This window comes from Lactuca serriola, chromosome 6 (genome assembly GCF_051521515.1).
Source record: "Lactuca serriola cultivar US96UC23 chromosome 6, Lser_US96UC23_V15, whole genome shotgun sequence".
Taxonomy (NCBI): Eukaryota; Viridiplantae; Streptophyta; class Magnoliopsida; order Asterales; family Asteraceae; genus Lactuca; species Lactuca serriola.
The window spans coordinates 57,623,039-57,629,038 of record NC_136413.1 but is presented as its reverse complement, the minus strand read 5'-3'; the positions used below and the strand labels follow the sequence as shown (position 1 = coordinate 57,629,038).

The 6,000-nt window shown below is 34.5% G+C and overlaps 1 pseudogene; it reads left to right on the top strand.

The window, feature by feature from the left end:
- Positions 1–223: 223 nt before the first annotated feature.
- LOC145059792 (uncharacterized) lies at positions 224–3,988 on the top strand (annotated as a pseudogene).
- The last annotated feature ends 2,012 nt before the right edge of the window (positions 3,989–6,000 follow it).

Below are 6,000 nucleotides of genomic sequence, written 5' to 3'. Positions count from 1 at the left end.
AACATGCCATTGATTAGATTCAATGAATCTCAAATGATCTAGGAGTTTCATGAGATTGAAATTGGTAAATGTTTTACATACCTATAATAGATTCAAATTTGATTACGACATCCCTCTTGAAAGTTCGAATTGAAAATATGCATCCTAGCCTTAATTAAAAATTATGGGTTAATAATTAAGGATTAAAATCAACTAACTTGAATTCTATTTTCTCCTATTATAGATGTCAAGTTCAGACAACAATAGTATTCCTCGTTCTTTGGGAAGTGGTTTTCCTCTTCTTTCTGAAGATGATCTTCCATATTCTGATCAAGGTGAAAGTATGTTCCCTTCTTCGAGAAATGGTGGAAATGGATATCATGCTTCTCCAACTCTCCAACTCTTCATCCTCATCCTTTATTTATTCTCCCCACGTCTCAAGTTGAAAGATATGAAACTACTCAAGCCCTATTGGCATGTAAATATCAAGATGGAAATTTGTATGTGCACATGTTCTGGAAATGAAATCGCACATTGACTAATTGGATAAAATGGATGTTTATGTGAGTCAAAGTGAAGGACTTAGACACTAATCCAACAATCTCATCACCCAAGTTTTAATTGGATAGAAACTTGGAGTCATACAATTTGAATTGTCACTACAAGAAAAAGACCCTTTTACGACGCGCAAACCACGACACTCCTTGATTTATGTTACGTAAAAGCGTGTGACATTAAAAAAGTGTCATCTCTTCAAAAAATTTAAGGATTGATGTCACGCATTATTGCGTGCCCTTAAATTAGTGTCTAAATAAAAAAAGAAAAAAACACGGAGGGCACCTATAGTAAAATGCGTATCGTCTAAGGATGTCGCTTTATAAGTTTTAATGGAACGCGCGTTTTCCGACCTTTAATAGCTAAGCGGGAACGAAGTCCCCAAAAATTAGAAAACCCCGCTTTGTTCTCATCTTCCTTCGTTTCTACTTTTCTCTTTTCCATGGTTTGGCTTAACGAAGCTCTATGAATTCCATGAGTTATCGCTATGAAGTGTGGAATGCAAAGCTTGATTCTCGTTTGTTTCTGATTTCCCATAGATAAATCAAAACAACACACAACGAAGAACCCTAACGTGCGTCTTTATTCTTAGTAGGTAGCGGGAGGTCTTTTATTTTCTCCTAAAATTCCGATTCTCTCATTTTTCTATCGACTTAGTACGTGATAGGGTTTTTGGTGGTGATCGACGGGTACGAGACATAATAGAACAACTGAAGAGGCTATTACAAAGGGTTGAAATCGTATGGAATGGAGATGATAGAGTTTAGCTTTCACCTTCATCAAATCTTAAGGCGGAATGAGATTGTTGAGATTGAGGCTTTTTTGCTCCCAAAAATAGACATTACAAAATCATTACGATCGAGGGCTCTATTATGCAGAATTAGGGATTCTAAGCCCAACACGGTTTCCTCCTCTCCTTGAATTCACGTTTTCAAAACCTAAAAGGCAATTTAGGTTTCTATCTCCTATTTTAGAATTATCTTATTAAATCGTCTTACTCCTTCACCCAGCTTGGCTACGGATTCCCGGTATGGCAACACGACCCTGCGACTTGGTTACTCTTGAGCCTACAACGGTCGTTTAAACCCTCAAGAATCTCACCACAAGGTTTCATGACTACAAAGTGGTTGATTTCGTGAACTTGTTACCCACTGCCAATGATGGAACCATCAGGCATTTATAGATACAGGTGAGTAATCAAATCTTAGTATAGTCATCAGTAAATACTTTTTTTTTTCTGAATTACGCTGTTTGTAAATCTTTTGAATCTTCTAAACACAATAGATGTTTTATTTCTCTACGCTCCTACAACTTGGGCTACTACTTGTTATTTTTGGTTGCTTTGTTACTATATAAGACAACAACCTGGTAATCTTTGAATAATTAATCACCGCCTGTTTAGGGATACTTTGTGGTGAACACCAACTATTTGATAAAATGCCTCAATGAGTGACTCTTGTGTTTTAATGCTATCTTATATATTTTGAGCAAGGAACTACACATGTTTTTATTAAATCTGAAGTGTAATGTACAATAGCAATAACATTGAGGTAGATTTCATGTATTGTTCTTTTATGTGTTATTGTGAGACATGAATTAACCTCTGAAGAATCACCTGTTCAGATGTGATTATTGACAATGCGGATAAAACGTTTTATGGTTAAAAAGGGAAATCTATTCTAGTCGTTCTCTCTAACAAGGCAACCTTAAAGTTGATGTAGGTAAGATTTTGACCTATCTATGATATAGTTTGCAGGATGAAACGTTTCAGAAGTTCAATTTTGACCTATCTATGTTACAATTTACTGTTTTTGTAGTAGTCTTGCTTGTGTTATCTGAACTGCTACTCGGGCTTACCTTCTCAGCTACATCCCCTGCATTTTTGTGGTCAAAAAGCTGATCCATCTTCTTAACCAGTACCATGTAAGTACAATTCAACTAAGGTTTGGGTTCAAAATACTATAAAAACATTTTTATGTGTGAACAGCTCAATTGAAGGTTTGAAAGCTTTATTCATATTTATTTTATCAATTTACAGTTGGTGGTGGAACTATGCTCATACCTTACCTTTGATTAAGTTAATCATGGAATGGAATGCAAAATTGCAAAAATACTACATTTCTATCTGTGTAATTTTTAATGACATTTTTTTTAAATAAAAGTAATAAAAATATCATAGTTATGATGATTTACTTGGATTTTAAACAACTTTTATGTTCAGATTCTTATTTTATAAAAAATAAATTCGTTAAATATAACTAAAATAATATATGGATTAGCATTCAAGTTATATGTCTGATTGGTGAGGATTCATGGTATCTACAAGAGCCACTATACATAAAATGGATAAAATGGGATTGTCTCAGTGGCTGCAGATTCCAATGTATGCTTCTTATGGAAGAAGAAAGAGAGACAACTGGCGATACAACTGTCAAATGTCGTGGAAAATGGCCACTCAGACATGCCTTTAGGATTGAGGTGCATCAAATTCTTCTACATTACATCAACTCTTTGATAATTATTCATTCTTGATTCTTGAATCTAGATTTCAGGAAGTTGTGTCTGTGGCACTCTCTTCTCTTAATATTGCTGTTGAACTGTCTGAATCTAAGTAATGACCACTTTACCCTTCTATTTAGAAACAATAAAACACCATCTTTCCCACTTAACATATTACGCTGCCTCTGTTAGTATTAAAAAGAAACACTAATGTTTCTTTTCTGGACTGTCTGAATTTGAGTAAATTACCATCTTACTCTTCTATTTACAAATGAGATTAATATGCCTCTGTTATCATTAACTTAAAAAGAAACACTCCTTTATATCAGTCCAGATTAAATCAAAAAGAAACAACGTAAGTTTTCTTGTTGAAATGATGAATGACCATTTTACCCTTCAGGGATGTGGAAATGACATAGAAGCTAGATTACTCATCTACAGCAGTAGTTATTGGATTTTCTCTCATAGTATCAACACTAAAAGCTTTCAGTATAAAAAGTTAAGTTACACGTATCATGGTTGTAGCTTCTTTAATCGCCTTTGTAACTATCCACATTCTTTATTTAAAATGCTACCAATTTGACTATGGTAAGCGTTCATTTCCCCTCATAATACAAAAAGGAAAAGACCTTTTTAAGCTTTTTGACTTTTTAAACCTTTTATATACAGATTTAAATATGAAGGCTTCTGCTAAAATGGGAGTAGCAAAGGTACTAATTTGGGGGTATGGGTTGGAATTTCGAATCATCCATCTAAATGGAAGATTTGGGTTGTGAAAATTGGTGAAGGATTAATTATTTTATTTCAAATTTATGATTTTCCACCCTACAATGGTTTTTTGGATGCCCATGCTATTTCACATGCCATTGTGGTTCATGTTTCTTATATTTGGTGGAGCTTTATTCATGATGACAGTGAATATAGAACCAAAACACTCATGAAAAAAGCCAAGTGATATATCCAGAAGGGGTAAATTCTTAAATTTACACTCAGCTTGTAACCTCGTGTCTTTTTTCTTGTTTATTAGGGATTTAAGGTAGTCACGCTTATCAGTTTTTGCTTGCGTGTTCACAAGTTTTTCTTTTCTTTTTATATTAAAAGTTGTCTCCTCTTTTTTTTTTTTTAAATTTTTTTCCCAAGCGGTTGGTTTTTACAGATTTAGATGTTGGTGTCTGTACTGCTTAAATGCAGAGCTTTCTTTTGGCTTTTTGTGTTATGGAGATTTTGTTGTGTTATTTCAGTTTTATCCAAGAGGTGGTAGTCGGGGACAACTATTAACTTGGCTGAGCTGTTGTGGTGGGATCTGATAGGCACACTAGGTAAAACACCACATTTTCCTTTATCCACCAGTTCAGTTAGAGAAATGATGTACTACAAAAGGACGTTGAAGCTTCAAGCTTTCTTTGACATGGATAATGAGCAAGGTAAGAATAAATATTTTAGCACCTTAATTTTGGTTTTATAATTAAACATTAATTTCGATTAAAATTATGTTTTATATATGTTGGCAAACCTTGCAGAAATGTTAGAATGTTATAAAGCTATCAGCTTTCCATCGGAAGATGAGAAGAAAAGTCAAAGCTCATTGAATGCTCGATTAGAGGCTATTGCTGTTAGTCCTTCAAATCATAAGACTTTTTTTGTGGACAAAAATGCCCCTGGGTGCCTAATATTAGAGCCAAGCTGTTAGTCCTTCAATTCATGACCGAAGCAATTCCATCCAGCTACTCAGACTCTTCTTTTCTTCTATATCAATTAGAGTCCATTCTTGAATTGGATCCTTTAATGTATGTTTTCCATGCACTACTACTATACCAAATCTTATGATTAAAATATCGTATCTTTATCTTCTACTTTTCATCTGCAAACAGTGATGAAGTGGGGTTTGTTCATCCATCCCAATTTGCTGCCATGAGTGACATTTCACAAGCTAATACTTCTGATATGGATATGGATTTCTGGAGTAAAGATCACAAACTGGGCATCTCAACTGATTCAATCCACCCATTATACATTGTTGCTAAACATGCATTTATGTCTTCACAGCAACAATATAAGATGTTGATTGGTTTACATTCAAAGAAAGTGGATAATATCTTAGCCACTTCATCTCCCCTAACTGGTCTTCAAAACGAACTAATGAAGCATAGCAGAGCACTTTTGCTGCTGAGTTGTGATTTTGGAACTGCATGGAACAGCAGGTTTTTTTCTGTTTCTCTGATTCATAACATCATTTTCTCTTCTTTCTTATATCCCTGAAAGATAGCTTTTCTTATGTTTTTATACTTTACAGAAAGGAAATTGCATTAAACAAACAAAACATTGGGATATATCTAGTCTCTGAATGAATAAGATCATGAAGCCAATGCACATGTGTTGGGCCTCCAAGTTGACTTCTGGGCACCGAGTAATTCTTCTTAATTCTTATAAAAACATACAAATTTACATTGCAATGTAGTGGCTTCAACAGGTTTTCAACTTCCCTTATTGTACTGTATTCGTCACCAACAATCAGTTTCCCTCCATGCCTTATAATTCTATCAACTTCTATAATCACGGATGAAATTTTACACTTGCAAGCAGGTTATAAAAGTTATATAACATTATAATCAATGATCTTAATACAAACTCATGTAGCTTTTGTGTGCACTGGAATTATCTCTTTTTTAGCATGGAGAAGAGATGGTCTGATGGAGGAGATTGTATGCCTCAGGGTACCCTTTAAAACTTAATACAAACTCATGACAGCAGAAATTGCAGCCTCTGACAAGAGTAAACTCAGTTTGTGCTTCATGTTCATCTTTAGGGGCGAACGACAATGCAAGGGCGTTATCGTCAAAAAGGTACCCTTCAAAACTTGCTACACCACACTCTGCACCTAAAATTACTCTACTCAGGCTCAGGCATTTGATAGCATATTATAAAAGTGCAAATGCAATTATGCAAGAAATAGCATTGTAGTTTCCA